We start from the raw sequence: 15,112 nt of genomic DNA on the forward strand, positions 1-15,112 counted from the left end.
CCTCCTTACCTATCACTCTCCTCACCTGCACCAACTCCCCCCACCATGATCCCCTTCTTTAAATTTTTAGAGTCAAGAGAGATAGTTAACCGTTGTGAAGCATTCAGTCTTTGGAACAGACTTCCTGAGTTTGCATCCTGATTTCTCTGGCTTATTACTCAGCTGTGCTTTCGTTTCCTCATGTATAGTTATTATACTTATCTCATAGTATTAGGAGGCTTGAATGAATCAATATGTGTAAAACATTTAAACAGTGCCTGAACCTAGTAAGCACTCAAAAAAATGTTACCTAATAAAACTCGTGGATGCTGTGATGTGCCATCTAGTGCGCCCTTCAGGACTGAGGTACTCATTTCCCCGAGATGGCAGGAGCACTGGCTACTGATGACTCATGGCTGTAACCCTCCCCAGTAATAGTCCTCAGCGGAAGGGAGCAGCCTTGCTCAAGGTTTCTGCCCCTTGCTGGGGCAGCCCCCATCGAATCACTGTTGAATGCACGGCTACAGAAGCCCAGTCCCCTTGCCTCAACAGAGATAGCTCTGAAGGGCTAGCCCATCTTTGGAGTTCCTTATGGGACCGATTAGAGCATCTCTTGCAGCTGCACCACAGCTCTACCTCTCTGTCTGCCCAGCTCTGCTTCCCTCACTGCTCTGCAGATGCTGTTCCTGGGAGTACTTCCCAATAAACATTCTGCATGCAGGTCTCCACTCAGAGTCCTTTTCCAGAGAACCTGGCCTACGACAATTATTGTGATGACCATTACGATTACCGTCACCATATCTGTAGCCCATGCAAACCTGCTTGCCTACCTGGTCCATTCGTCGAATTTCCAATGACGGCCATCACTTAGACCTTGCTTCCCAGCCCTATGCTTAGTTCTGGAAGCTTATCTTCTTTTTTCTGAGAATCATTCCTGTTGTCTAGAAGTCTGCTGAGTGCCCAGAAGAAGCTAATTAGTGCTAATGGGTTGAATAAGTGTGTGGACGAGGGAGCTGGTGAATACTTGCTTTTTCCTAAACCGTTTGGGCTCCACTTGATTAATAAACCCAGGATATATGCCAGACAAAACATCGGAATAACTTCACAATATGGCCCTGAGCTGGGTAAACTGGGCCCTGGGCTTGAGTCTCCTATGGTGGGGATGCTTTCAGTATCAAGAAGAGAGAAATAAAGCTATTCTGGGCTCAGCTTAAAGAAGAGGAGCTCAAATAAAAGATTAAAGGTGTATTTCTCTTTATTTTGACAAGCTACTAAACCCTCAGGACCTTGGTTTCCTCATCTTCATAATGAGGATGAAAGTGTTGATATGAATAGTCAGTGAGTTAATTCATATGGAACTGTGGTTTTCCTTGGGTCCCACGCCAGACCTACTATGGAATCAGAAACTCTGGGATGGAAGCCAACAATCTGTGTTTTAACAAGTCCACCAGGAGACTGCAATGCGTGGTCAAGTTTGAGAAGCAGTGAGGCAGAGATCTTCCAGCAGAGCCTGACACTCAGAAGCTCACGAGGAATTAGATGCCATTGTCATTTGTGTGGCAGAGCTCTGTAATGGGCGATGCACAGGAAATGTCACGCATTAAAGGATGTATTAGTATTCATTTCTACCTTCTGTGTGAGTATACGTTAGTTTAGGTTTATTAGGGCACAGAGGCTTAGATTCCTTGAAATCCGAGCTTCAGCAATTTACTGGATGATCTTAACCAAGGTGCTTCATCTAAGTCTCAATTTCCTTGTGTATAAAATTCACATCAGAACGAATGCTTTGTTAATGGTTTGAGATAATGGTTAACTTTTAAATCCACATAGCTCACTCCAGGTTTGCGACTGCTCCAGGTCTGAGACTGCTCCTAAGCTTGCTGTGTAGGTAATGAGATAACAGAATCCTTAACACAATGCCAGCTCCAAGTGACGGCACAGTAAATGGTGCCTGCGATCCTGTGCAAATCATGCCCTACCTCAGAGAGAAGAAGTAATGGAATAATTATCCTGCACGCATTTTTGTGTTTGCTAATAAAAGCAGATGTGCAACCCAGCTTATTGTATGAGAAGGAGGGAGTTCCTCATAAAATGGTACCCATCTGTGTCACAGGGGAATGAATGGTTATTTTCAAAATCTCACAGCTGTGAACTCTTCCACTTTTGAGCTTTTCTCATGCCCAGCCTCTCGGGCCACGTGTCCAGCTGGTGGAAGGGCTGACTTCTTGATAGAGGAGGAAGTTTGTGGTCCGAGAATGTCAGGAACACACTTTAGTGTAAAGCGACAAGAGAAACAACCCACGAGGAGTACTTGGACACACTAAGGATGCTGTTTATCCTCCTCGGGTTCGTTGCTTACTTTGTGTCCGTAAAATCTGTCTGGCATTCACATCCTGTTCCTCCACCTGGAGCAGGCATTCAGTTTTGTGTGCGTCAGAAAACATACAGACGGGAGGTTCTGACCAAATACACAGCCACTTAGGAAGGAATATGTCTCCTCATGTGGTTAGGTTAGGTTAGCCCTCTGGCCTTGGCAGACGTGGGTTCAAATCCTGGCCCTCTATTTGCTGATTGTACAACCTGGGGCACATTTCTTAACTTTTCCAAGTCTCATTCTTCTCGTTTGTAAAATGAGAAAACTCATTTAATGTATACGAGTAGTCAACACAGCACATGACACCCACTCCGCTATTTTTAACTGTACTACCGGCAATGATGTTAGACCGTCCGGCGTGGATTTAAGGAGACAGATATTCGAATTACATAGGCACTCTTGTTTTTGCACTTTTTTTCTGCCCTGTCCATCCTCAGGTTAAATTGGGTTTGCGATAACTTCAGTCTCAAACCTGGAGTGAGCTAGATGGATTTAAAAGTTAACCGTTAACTCAAAGCCCTCCTGCATGACAATGACATATTTCCCCAGCACTTCTAAACGCACATATGTAGCTCTGACGTCAGTCGGCGGCGCCCTTTTTATTCCCTCCTTGACAGACTGTCACCCCCACCAACGGTGGTGGTCTTGGGGGCAGCGGAGGGGCACACGGCTGCCTCCTGTTCTCTCTGATAGATGTCCGGGCCACGGTCACTCTGTGCCAGGTGTACAGGGATGCCGTGAATGTCAGCGAGCTGACAGCAAGTCCCATCGGGCCATCGGCCTGTCTCCTGAACACCATGCTTTTTAGAGCTGGAGCTTCACTGTTCTGACAAGGAGACGACTTGCTTGGTGACTGGTAGAGCCTGGAGGCTGCTTCCTTGGGAGGTAACAGTCTTGGGCTCAGCCTAGGGTTGGGATGAGGTGTCAAAATAAGAGTCCCAAGTAGTTCAAGGACAAGTCTGGACTCCACTTTTTTGGAAAGCAGTAGTGGTACCCAAGACTGTCCATCGGGGGACGCTATCAAGGCCTTTCAAAATCAGGCTGGTCACTCTTTTCCAAGGGGAGACTCTGAAAACTCTTCCTGGGACTGAATAAACCTGAGGGTCTGTTGACACAGAGCAAGATATACAGATGCCCATTTTGTGGAGACGAAGATGCGTAAGGCCTCGGGAAGACTCCTCAGTCTCTGGAGGAGACAGATAAGCAACTGCATACATGAACTAGAGTTTGGAGTCTGCACTAATAAAAGCACTGGAAGCATTTGGGAGAAAGAGGGGCTAATTCTTTATGGGGGAGGGATGATATGTCAGCAGAATTCTCACGGACAAATAGTTTTTCAGGTTGCCAGGAAACAGCACAAAAGCCCAAGGGAAGTATGGAGTTGCAAGTACCCGGTAGGCAATGACAAGTGAGGAAGGAAGACAGGGCTGCATCATGTGGTCCCTGATCCGCCTGCGTGTGAGGGCGGCTTCACAAGACTCTTCCCCCTTTCCGTACTCTTGGCACAACTATTTGAATTTTATTCATAACTCTTTGAATAGATAAAACTGATGGATGAATGAGGTCTAAGATAATACCTAGTAGCAATTTTTTAAAAATTTAATTGTAAAATTCCAATTTTTCAAATTCTGTGAAATACATATGTATATATATGGATTTAAGCATGGGAATGTATGTGTTGCTTAATTTTTTAAAACCATGGTGCCAAGTGCCTTGCTCTCATTATTTTACGTGTGCTTACACCAACCCCATGTAGTATATACACCATTATCATCAAGCCACTCCAGGTAGTATATACCATTATCATCAAGCCACTTTGAGATTCAGGACATGGAGGCTTGCGGAAGCGAAGCTCATGACCCGAAGCCACGTGGCTGGCAAAGATGGAGACAGAATTCACGCTCAGATGGGCCCTTCTCAAAGCCCGTGTTTTAAACCACGAAGGCAGGTCAGGAAACGAGGAAGGAGACGGCGGGATCCATCTGCTCAGGCTTTCTGCCTACTCAGCTATTTTTGGAACATTGAAGCGACCTTGCTACAAGCTGTCTTTTCCAATGGTGTGTGGGGTCACACTGGCCTCTGAGGAGCCAGGCGGGCAGTGGAAGAGCAGTAGTGAAGCTTGTGGGGCGGTGGCGGGCAGGGGAGTTGGTGGTGCTATGCACCAGGCCAGCTTAGACGGGTGGGTACCCTCCTCCCCCCGTTCTCCGGAGCCGTAACAGAAGGTCAATCCCAGTAGGGTTGCCAGATTTAGCAAAATACAGATTTTATCTGGCAATCCTTCCTTCCCAGGGGCCCCTGAGCCCTCCCACAAAAAGTTCTAAACCTTTCAGGGAACTAATTACACTAGTGAGGCTGAACTCCTGGATTTGAGATGATTAAGAGATGCATCCAGGCAGGAATGCATTAAGGAGGGCAAATATTTTAAGCCCCAAGAGAAGTGACTGAAAGGAGCCCTGTTCTCTAGAGCCCATCCCCGTGATGAGAAAGTGGCTACGTGCTCAATGCCAAGACTGGGACTCCCCTTCCCAGGGCGAAGCAGAGGGCAACTTTACTGCCACTAACCCCCTGCCCCATGCTGCTCAGGGCTCTTCCCCAGCCCCGCAGCCCCAGGACAAGGGAGGAGACAGGAGAGGAGACTTCCTCTGCCAGAAAGTACATGAGGCAGGTGGGGGACCCTATTCCTTAACCCAACAGACCTTTATTAAGCACGTACTATGTGCCAGGCAGCATGCTAGATGTCTAGAATACAGTGGTAAATAAGGGAGATAGGCACACAGCCAAAGATCAAACAAATATATGCACGTATAGACATATTATATATATACACACACAGACATACATATACATATATATGCATATGCATATCTATTACAGGATATATACACGGAAAGGATCAAGACGCTATCATAGAGAATAAACAGGGAGGAAGACACACTGCAGATTGAATCATCAAAGATGACCTCACCGACTGGGTGACATTTAAGCAGAAACAAGGTGGTAATTATGTGAAAAGCAAGAAAGAAGTCCACTGCAGGCTTAAGGAAACGGCGAACACCCGAGGCAGGAATTGCTGATGGTATTAACTCATTGGAAGAGGATTATTCTTGTCTAATCAGAGTTGCCTCGCTGAGATCTAACCTGTTACCCACTAGGCTTTGCGGCAGACGCCCCGGCTGCCCAGCCATACCCACCCCCTCCATCTCTGAGGTCAGCATGGTCCCAGTTCAGGCCAGCAGATTCCTGCAGCTCTCTGCCTGAGGTCATTTTTTCTGGTTTGCAACTTCGCCCTTGCTTGGGGCAAGGTGGAAGTGTCTGGGAGTTCACGCCCCCCAGAAGCATCCTCAGCAAATGAGTGACAGGACTTGCGGGGATAAATACCTGAGCTTCCTCCCCCAGGTGGGAGAATCAGCAGGTGTGTCCTACATGGCTCCTCAGAAGGTCCCCACTAGAGACGCGCTCCAGCTGTTCACTGCGGTGAGCCGTTTTATAGGTTCCTAGGCTTTCCTTCCTCTCCTGACTTAACTACAGTACTCCTTCATCTTACTTCCTGGGATCAATTTCCAAATAAACCATATGCACACGAATCTTCATCCGAGGGTGTAGTTTGGGGGAAGCCCAAACCTTCTGAACAAGTTATTCATGACCAGCCAAAGATGAACTCAAGCATCCCTCCCCATCATTTCCTGCCCACCCACCTCGTCATCTCCAGCCATGCCCATCTGTCCATCTTCCCCTTGCAACCACGCACGTTTCAACCCTGCAGCCTTTGCTAGCTCCTCTTATTTCTCCTCCTGGAAAATTCCTATTCATCATTTAAATGTCACTTCCCTTTGGAAGCCTTTCTTGCCCTTTCATCTCTACACCCTCAACATTGTGAATATTTCCTAACCATTCAAAATAATGATGTTAAAGAATGTTTCACAGTTGTATTACTGATAATGCCTTCACCAGACTGCATTCATCCATTCATCCATCCATCCAACCATCCACCCATCACCCACCTCCACATGCCAGACACTAGCATGCTACAGTTGTCCTCGGGTCTTCCTGTCTACATCTTGAGGTCAGAGTGGGTCTTGGGCATCTCTCTGCTTCTAGCACATAGCACAGGGTCCATGTGGAGTGGGTGCTGGACAATTGTTGGATCAAATTAAATGGATGAACTTCACCTGTTCCAGGCAGACAGCATCTGTGCAATGATAGTGAGGTTCTTGATTACACAGAGAAGGATACATTTATTAAGTATGTGGAATTAACAGATGAGTATGTTATCAAATTTGAACCACACGTAGACACCATTTCATTCCTTAAGATAGCTTGCAAGCTATTAAGTCAGGAGCCATGTTTGATTTCCCAATACCAACATGTATTCTTCAAAGCCAAAATGACCATCGGCAGGCTCTACTTTATCAGTCTGTGGACCACAAGGTCTGAAATTCCTGCGTTGCCTCCCAGATCTTCTCTTTAGAACTATACTAAGCTGTTTGACCTTATAATTTATACTGGTAGGGTTGCCATATAAAATACAGGATGTAACCCTACCTACTGGCAATGTCTGGCATGGACATATATACGCTACCAAATGTAAGGTAGATAGCTGGTGGGAAGCAGCCGCATAGCTCAGGGAGATCAGCTCGGTGCTTTGTGACCAGCTAGAGGGGTGGGATAGGGAGGGTGGGAGGGAGGGAGGCTCAAGAGGGAAGAGATATGGGGATACTTGTATACGTATAGCTGATTCACTTTGTTATACAGCAGAAACTAACACACCATTGTAAAGCAATTATACTCCAATAAAGATGTAAAATAAATAAATAAATAAATAAAAAGAAATAATCAAGGAGACAGTCAAACAGGCGGCCAGTCCGTATTCAAACATTGAGCATCTATTGTCTGTCTAACAATGTGCTAGACACAAAATACTCAGTAGCAGATAAAACAGATTTAGACCCTGCCGCCTGAAACTCACAGTCAAAGATCTACGCTCAAAGATGTTCACTGAAATATGGCATATAATAGTACAGCGTTATAATTTCCTCTAAGATAGGGATTCGGTAAAAGGAATTATAGTATATCACACAACAGAATATTCCCCAGCCATTCGAAATAATGATGTTAAAGAATGTTTCACAACCCATGAACGTGTTCACAATGTAAGCTTAGAAAGAAAAAAAATAATCAGGGTACATAGTGGGTTATTTGGTGTGATTCCAACTCTGTGGACAACCAAATATTGATCTATACGTGTCAGAAAACTACTGGAACAAAAGGAGCCAAAGTATGTAGTGTCTTTATCTCTGAGGTATGGCACGATGGTTGACACGTTTATCATTTTCTGTATCTTCCCCGTTTCATTCTTTACAAGGGACACGAACATGTGTTGCTTTATAGTAATATATTTTTTAAAGAGCTCAGTAAAGATCAGAGTAGACCTTCCACTGCACAACGTGCAACTGCATTCTCTCATCTGTCGAGAGAGCTTACTAATGTGATCAGCTTGTGCTATGCTTCAGGAAGTAATAGCTTCGGTCTTTTCCAGAGGTTTTTGGGAATGAGGAAGCGGTTAGGAAACTCTGGGCCTGTGAGTGCTGTACTTGTATGAGCTCTTTCGTTGACTGCAGCCTGTAAATATTTAGTGGCCAGAAGCCGTGGGTGCTGGAGAGGCGGCAGGGGGCCAAAAGCCAAACGTTCCCCTGCTCCCGTTGTCCCCCAGGCTTCCCTCATTTAAACCTGCAGCCCTTGATGGTGCTGTCCTACTGCTGGACCAGTGACGCACCTGAGACCTTGGCAGTGAGCCACCCGTGTGTACAGTTGAATTTTGCTGCAGCTGAGGCTACATATCCTGTATCCATCAGAGTGTGGACACAAGAGAGCTCTGACATTCACCACAGCACGTGACACGACTTGCTATGAGTGACAGGAGCAGCTTAAATTGAACCTGTTGCCTAAGGAAGATCTCCTATTTACTGGGCCATGAAAGAAATTTGTCTCATGCATACATGTGAAAAGAGCCTGGTCAGGCCACTTGAGTCAGCTGGTGAAACCAAGGAAACGGTGGAATGACCGTCATTGCCCTTACGGAGACTATGAGATATTGCTGTGCTGTGGTTGTGAATAGCCATGTCATCCTCCCTACCTTTTTAACGTTATCTTGATCTTTTTGATCCATTCAAGTATACTACTCAAAATTCTGTTTTATGAAAGTAGGCTGCAAACACAGAAATATCTAGAACTGCTAGTGCTCAACTGGAGGGAGATGGTCCCACTTTGCCACACTGAAGAGGATTTTCACCCTACAGGCCATTGTCCACTGGACCATAGTTTCATCTGCCAAAAAGAAGGGTTAAACAGATTGAACATGGTCGGGCTGGAAAAAAGAAGACTCAGGGTGCGGGAGCAATCTTGGAACTCTCAACAGAGTAGTAAGAAGGAGTGTGAGACACACAAGTCTATTGCTTAGTGTGTCATACCTCCTAGGAGCAAACTCTACAGGGGGACCACCCAGAACAATACAAATAAACCCTTCAGAGCCATCACAGTTGCCCCCAGATAGAACGGGCTAACTTGGGAGGTAATGAACCTCTGTCTCCATTTCATGAGTTTTCATCCTGGAAATATACAGGAGGGAGCTGGGTTAGGCTTCCTACACCAGGTAGGAGGATGGAGCGAATGATTCAGGAAGATTTTTAGCTCTTAAAGTCTCCAAAGCTCCTCAGGTTGCTGCCTTCTTGTCCCAATGTGTCGCTGCCTGGTCGGAGATGCTGCAGAAATAGGAGACGAAGTCCTTAACTACCATACTAGCTGGTGCCAGACAGGATGCCCAGCCCCTTACAGGGTCACAGCCTTCACTCCTCACACCTGCCTTGAGGAGGACACCACTACCACACATGCATGAGAGATTCGGGTTCTGAGCACTCACGGGACTTGCGCAATTCCAGATGGCTAGTGAGTGTGGTCAGGGGTACCCCACAGGTGATCTGTGTCCAGAGTCAGTGCATGGCACTGATTTATGTCCATGGCACATACATTTTCACTGAATAGAACAATAAATAAACATGTAAAATTTATGGGACAGGAAAAGGATACCACAAAAGGAACAGGGTATTCCCTTACTGAGAAGTGTCAAAGGAGGAAAAAAATGCGAAGAGATTTTCATTCATTCATTCATCCATTACCACATTTTATGAACACCTTCTGCACGCCTGTTGCTGTGCCGGGGGCTCCAGATAAAGAGGTGATTCAAGGCATGGTGTTGGAGCTGGTGGTGTCAGTGTCTAACCAAGGGAGATGGCTTGATAAATAATATTAAGAGTGAAATAACTGTACACTTGTTGCCTTTACAAAGAAAGTCAGTGACCTTTGAAACGCAGGACAAAGACTTGGGAAGTGAGCTGCTCTTTTCTTAAAGAGAGCAGGTCTGAGGATGGAGAGGTAGAAAAGGTCGAGCAGACGGGGCTAAACATCCCCGTGGGAATTCTTCTCTGGAGACGCCACACTTCTGCTCCCTACAGGACCGCATGTGAAGCATCCCATGCCACCCTCCAGCTGGGATGGGCTCTGCACCACAGCCTGGTTCAGAACCTCAGCCGAGGGATTTGAAATCACAGAAAGGGTCCAGATGTCTGATCCCTGAGAGCTGGCAGGGGGAGCAGGGATTTGAGAGTCTGAGTGTTTTGTAGCCAGGGCAGGGCATTTCCTATGAAGTTGTCGATCATATCCGAAGGGTGCTGAAACCAAGGTCAGGCTCTTGGTTCTGTCAAGAGGCCTGATTAACGAGGTACCTGCAACAAACAGGGACACTCAGCAGAAGGCGCGAAGCCAGACTGCTGAGCTGTGAGTCACCATCCCAAGCAGGGAAACTTGCTGCCTGCCAGGCACCGTTACACGTCGGCTTCACAGATCCCCGTGGTTATGGTGCAGACAGTGCAGTAGAAGGGCAAGGAAGTGAGCTTGTACTGCCTGAGCCCCTGCTCGGTGCTTGGCGCCATGCGGAGCTTTCTCTCTCCGTGTCTGTTTAGCACATATAGGTAGGTATTATCATCCCAACGTTAGAGATCAGGCTGCCAGTTGAGAATAACTGGGCTATAGCCCCCCAGGTGGTGAGTGGTAGATCAAGGGTCAAAATCCAAGTCTCACGGATGCCTGTCCGTTTGCCCTCCTCTCCCAGCCACCCTATTTGTTCCTTTCCGTGACTTGATATTAGGGTGGCCACACAGTAATAGGTGTGGGCGCTCAGTCTGCCCAGGGCACTTCTACTTTATGCGTGTTGAGTGAGCAAAGTTAATAATAGCATCCCACCCCCCGCTCTCAAAGCGTATCCCAATTTAGATGGTAAATTATACGCTCAGCCTACCTAACAAGTTTTTGGTTGAAATAGACGCATTTATCAAAACCACAGCTCCAAACTGTGAGTACAAGTTGTAATTTGGCTGGAAACGTGCATCCGGCATCCCACTGTGCAAAAGTAATCATCCAGGAAACATATCCAGGTTCACCGCATGGAAGGCAGCCAGCCTGGAAGTGGCTCTGACCCACCACGATTTACAGTCCTGGGAAGGGGCCTTTGCCACCTGGTAACCTGGACTGGCTCCCTGGCCAAGATTCCAGCCACGTGGTTCCTGGAGTCCAGTTCTTAGGCAGTGTGGGAGGCTCTGGGCTCTGGCTTGTCCTGTGGCCACCCGTGGTCTCTGTTGGAAAATAGTCCCGATGAAAGACACAGACTGAGTATGATTCCCACGAGGGCTGGTTAGCAGAGTTACCATGTGCAGTTGGGCGGGCTGTACACTGCACAAAAGCACTCAACCCCTGGGGCAAACGCGAGGGATGCTGTTTTGTATTCCTTTCTGAGACGGTCAGTCAGATGCGGCCACAGGAGGGGACAGAGGAAGGCTCAGGAAAACGAAGGGTATTATACTCTGCAGCCCTAGAGGCAGGAGGCACACCATGTAGGGCCACCTGGGAAGGAAGCCAGGGCGCTCAGCAGGCACAAGACAGGAGCTGGGGGCGGTACTTAGGCTCTGACCTTTATTGGGGTTTCTGTGGGAAAGGCAAGGCAGGGCAGGGTGGACAGACAGCTGAGGATTGGCGATTCTGAATAATTTCAGTGGTGGTTGGGCTATAGGGACCGTCTCTACATGCCTGGTACCCGGCCCTGGGAGGGATAAGGCAGAAGGGTGTTGCCTCCAGGAGTGAACGGACCAGATGGAGGAGGGAGGGCTCTGGATTACTTAGTTTGTGCGTCACAGATTGCCAGTCGCTCCCGGGGGAGCCCTTTGTTACTGAATTGGTGAGCCCAGGGAGGGACTGTCTCTCCCCAGCCAGAAAGGTTCTTAAGATGTCAAAACATCATATGATACAGAGAAAACTTAAAATATTTACAATACACATGCCCACACTCTGGTTGCCAAGACTCACAGCTGTGCCTGCCGGGAGGTAGGGGAGAGGGGAGTGGTGACCCTGAATTGAACCCTTCTACCTCGGCTCCCTGCCCTGCAGTTGACAATCATTAAGTCCCAGAGCACGTGGGGAAAAGCTGCTTGACCTGGAACCAGGAGGCGGAAGTTCGTAACACAGCATGCACTTTCTTGAGGGTAAGAATTGCAGAAGGGCCCTAAAATTTACTGGGCTTCTGCTCTCTGCCTGGCACTGGACTGAGTACTCTAGTCTGTCTGCATGTGAACTTCAACACTTTGGCGTCCTTAGCCCTTTCTCCATTTTATAAATGAGACCACTGAGACGCAGAGAGGTGAAATATCTTTCCAAAGTCACACAGCCCATCCGTGGGGTAGCGAGGTTTCCAATTCAGGTTTGCCCGACTCAAAAGATGCTCAACATTACTGACCATCAGGGAAATTCAAATCAAAACCGCAATGAGATGAGACCTCACACCTGTTGGATGGTTATTATCAAAAAGACAAAAGATAACGAGTGTCGGCAAGAAGGTGGAGAGGGGCTTCCCTGGTGGTGCAGTGGTTAAGAATCCGCCTGCCAATGCAAGCGACACAGGTTCGATCCCTGGTCTAGGAAGATCCCACATGCCGCGGAGCAACTAAGCCCGTGCACCACAGCTACTAAGCCTGGGCTCTAGAGCCTGCAAGCCACAACCACTGAGCCCGTGTGCCACAACTACTGAAGCCCCCATGCCTAGAGCCCGTGCTCCACAACAAGAGTAGCCACCACGATGAGAAGCCCGTGCACCGCAATGAAGAGTAGCCCCTGCTTGCTGCAACTAGAGAAAGCCCACGCGTAGCAACGAAGACCCAATGCAGCCAAAAGGTAAATAAATTAAAATTTTTTAAAAAAGGAAGGTGGAGAAAAGGGAATCCTTGTACACTGTTGGTGGGAATGTAAATTGTTGTAGCCGCGGTGGAAAACAGTATGGAGTTTCCTCAAAAAATTAAAAATTTCACTACCATATGATCTAGCAATCGCACTTCTGGGTATACATAAATGAACTGAAATCAAGATCTTGAGGAGATATCTGTACCCCTATGTTCATTGCAGCATTACTTACAATAGCCAAGACATCGAAACAACCTAAATGTCCATTGACAGGTGAATGGCTGAACAGAATGTGGTATAGGTGATGAAATATTCTGCCTTAAAAAAAAAGAAGGAAATCCTGCCCTTTGCTACAACACGGATGAACTTGGAGGACAGTACACTAAGTAAAATAAGCCAGACACAGAAGAACAAACACTGCCTGATCTCGCTTCTATCAGGAATCTAAAATAGTCAAACTCAATAGAAGCAGGGAGTAGGATGGTGGTTACAAGGGGCTGGGGGCAGGGTGGAGAATGGGGGAGGTGCTAGTCAAAGGGGCAGAGTTTAGTTATACAGGATGATTAAGTCTTCCAGATCCACTGTACAGCACAGTGCCCAGAGCTAACAATACTTACAAACTTATGAAGAGGGAAGATTTACGTCAAATTTCATCACCAAAAAAATAAAAAAAAAAATAGAGGGAAGGAAGAACTTTAGAGGTGATGGTTGAGTTTATGGTGATGTGTTCGTGGGTGTGTACTTAGCTTAAAACTCATCAAGATGTATTCATTGAGTATGTAGAGCCTTTTTCTATATCAGTCACACCTCGATTTTTATGAAAAGTCCATATTCTCCTCTCCCTGTATGTTGAGCTGTCTTGTGTGGGACCCCCAGAGATGCTGTGCTCTGTTCATATGAACAGGCCCTTCCTGTTCATATGAGCAACTCAAGGTATGAGGGGCTGAAACGGTGGAAGGAGGGTAAGGACTCAGTTTCTCTACTCCTGTCTGTCCGAGGCTCTGCTGGGGCCAGGCTGCTTTGGTCTTCTGAAAGAGGGGTCCCCTACAGGCTATTTCCTGAGACCCCACCTGAGCTGCTCTCCCGCCCCTGTCTTGGAGCTGCCTCTCCAACAAAAATGCGCCATGTTCTTTGACCCTCAAACATTCCATGAAGTGAAACCAGACTGTCTACCCTCTCGGCCAGAGCAGAAGGCTGAGCTGTCACCGGCCCATCACCCCAGGAGGCCCCAGTGCTCACGGGACCATGTCCTAGGAGAAACTTTGGGAATGCGAAAGTCACCTCCCTCCTACCCTCTGTCCCAAAGCTGCCTGTCGTGCTCGGTGATGACCTGTCCTTATGAAACCCAGCTGTGCTGAGACCAAGTGTTTTAGGCACCAAGTGGGGAGCTGGGCTCATGATGGGCCGTGGGACTCGTTCTGACCAAATCCCTTCATGAACATGTCCCTCTGTCCCCCCAGGTGGCCAGATTCTTGGAAGCAGGACTCTGCCAATAGGTTGCATGGGTGGGAGGGGCAAAAGCAGGGCAGACGCCCACCCCAGCCCAGCTTGGGAGCGCCTGCAAACTGCCTTAGGAGGACCCAGTACCAACATCTAACTGTAATTAGTCTCTGGGGGCTCTTTGAGAAATATATTTCTATGCCCAAACCTGATTCATCCCAACATTCTTTCTATATTCTTCCCTTAGTTATTACCCACATCTGACCCTTCTCCCCGCTCCGTGTCTATAGTGGAAGGGAAAAACAAGAAAATACTTACTCTTGGTGAGCACATACATTTCCCGTCCCCTCCCCATCATTGACGTAACGTTGTAACTGCCCAAGGAATGTGGAGCAGACCTTGTCTGCATCCAAGCAAGGGATAAAGCAAAGAAGCTGCTGGACCTTCCTTCCAAGCCTCCCCTTCTAGAAAGGGCACATATACCCAGTCCCAGCCCTCAGTCGCCCTCTGACACTGTGAGTCCTCTTTGACTACTTGGCTCTTTGCTCATCAAACTTCTGTCATTTCTGCTACTTCATCCATTCAACACATAGCTACTGAGACCTACGTAGGGGGACCCACTGCTGTGGATAAAGGCAAATAAGATGTGGTCCTCCCCTTAAGGAGCTGACAGGCTAGTGGGAGACACAAAAGAAAGAGATTTTTAAAAAGGAGGAGAGAGAGATGGAGAAGGAGGAAGAGGAGGGAAGAGGAGAGAGGAGAGAAGAAGAACCCCAGCACGGTGTGAAAGATGGTTGAGAAATGATATGTGTGAGTTTTAGGGCAAAGCAGGAGATATTAACTCCTCTGGGGATATCCAGGAAAGCTTCCTGGAAGAGGTGGCCTTGGAAGCCTGCTTATTGAGCACCTGCTCTGAGTCTCTGGTGAATCACATCACATGTGTTACCTCCTTTGACACACATTTGACCTTGTGGAGTAGATGTTACCATCCCTGACTTAGAGAAGAAGGATCTGCCACTCAGCCAGCTTACGTGGCAGTAA

The 15,112-nt window shown here is 47.5% G+C and overlaps 1 protein-coding gene and 1 long non-coding RNA gene across 3 annotated transcripts in view; one reads left to right on the plus strand and one right to left on the minus strand.

The window, feature by feature from the left end:
• Positions 1–15,112, minus strand: part of LOC137215338 (uncharacterized) — a 234,144-nt gene that overhangs the window by 165,311 nt on the left and 53,721 nt on the right. The window contains exon 3 of the long non-coding RNA XR_010939263.1: positions 6,355–6,542. This is a non-coding gene — a long non-coding RNA (uncharacterized lncRNA). The remainder of the gene's footprint in view (positions 1–6,354; positions 6,543–15,112) is intronic.
• The window catches only part of VAT1L (vesicle amine transport 1 like), a 148,387-nt gene that overhangs the window by 37,892 nt on the left and 95,383 nt on the right, over positions 1–15,112 (plus strand). The gene's annotated exons all lie outside the window — the stretch shown is intronic.

The sequence above is a fragment of the Pseudorca crassidens genome, chromosome 20, assembly GCF_039906515.1.
Source record: "Pseudorca crassidens isolate mPseCra1 chromosome 20, mPseCra1.hap1, whole genome shotgun sequence".
NCBI lineage: Eukaryota > Metazoa > Chordata > Mammalia > Artiodactyla > Delphinidae > Pseudorca > Pseudorca crassidens.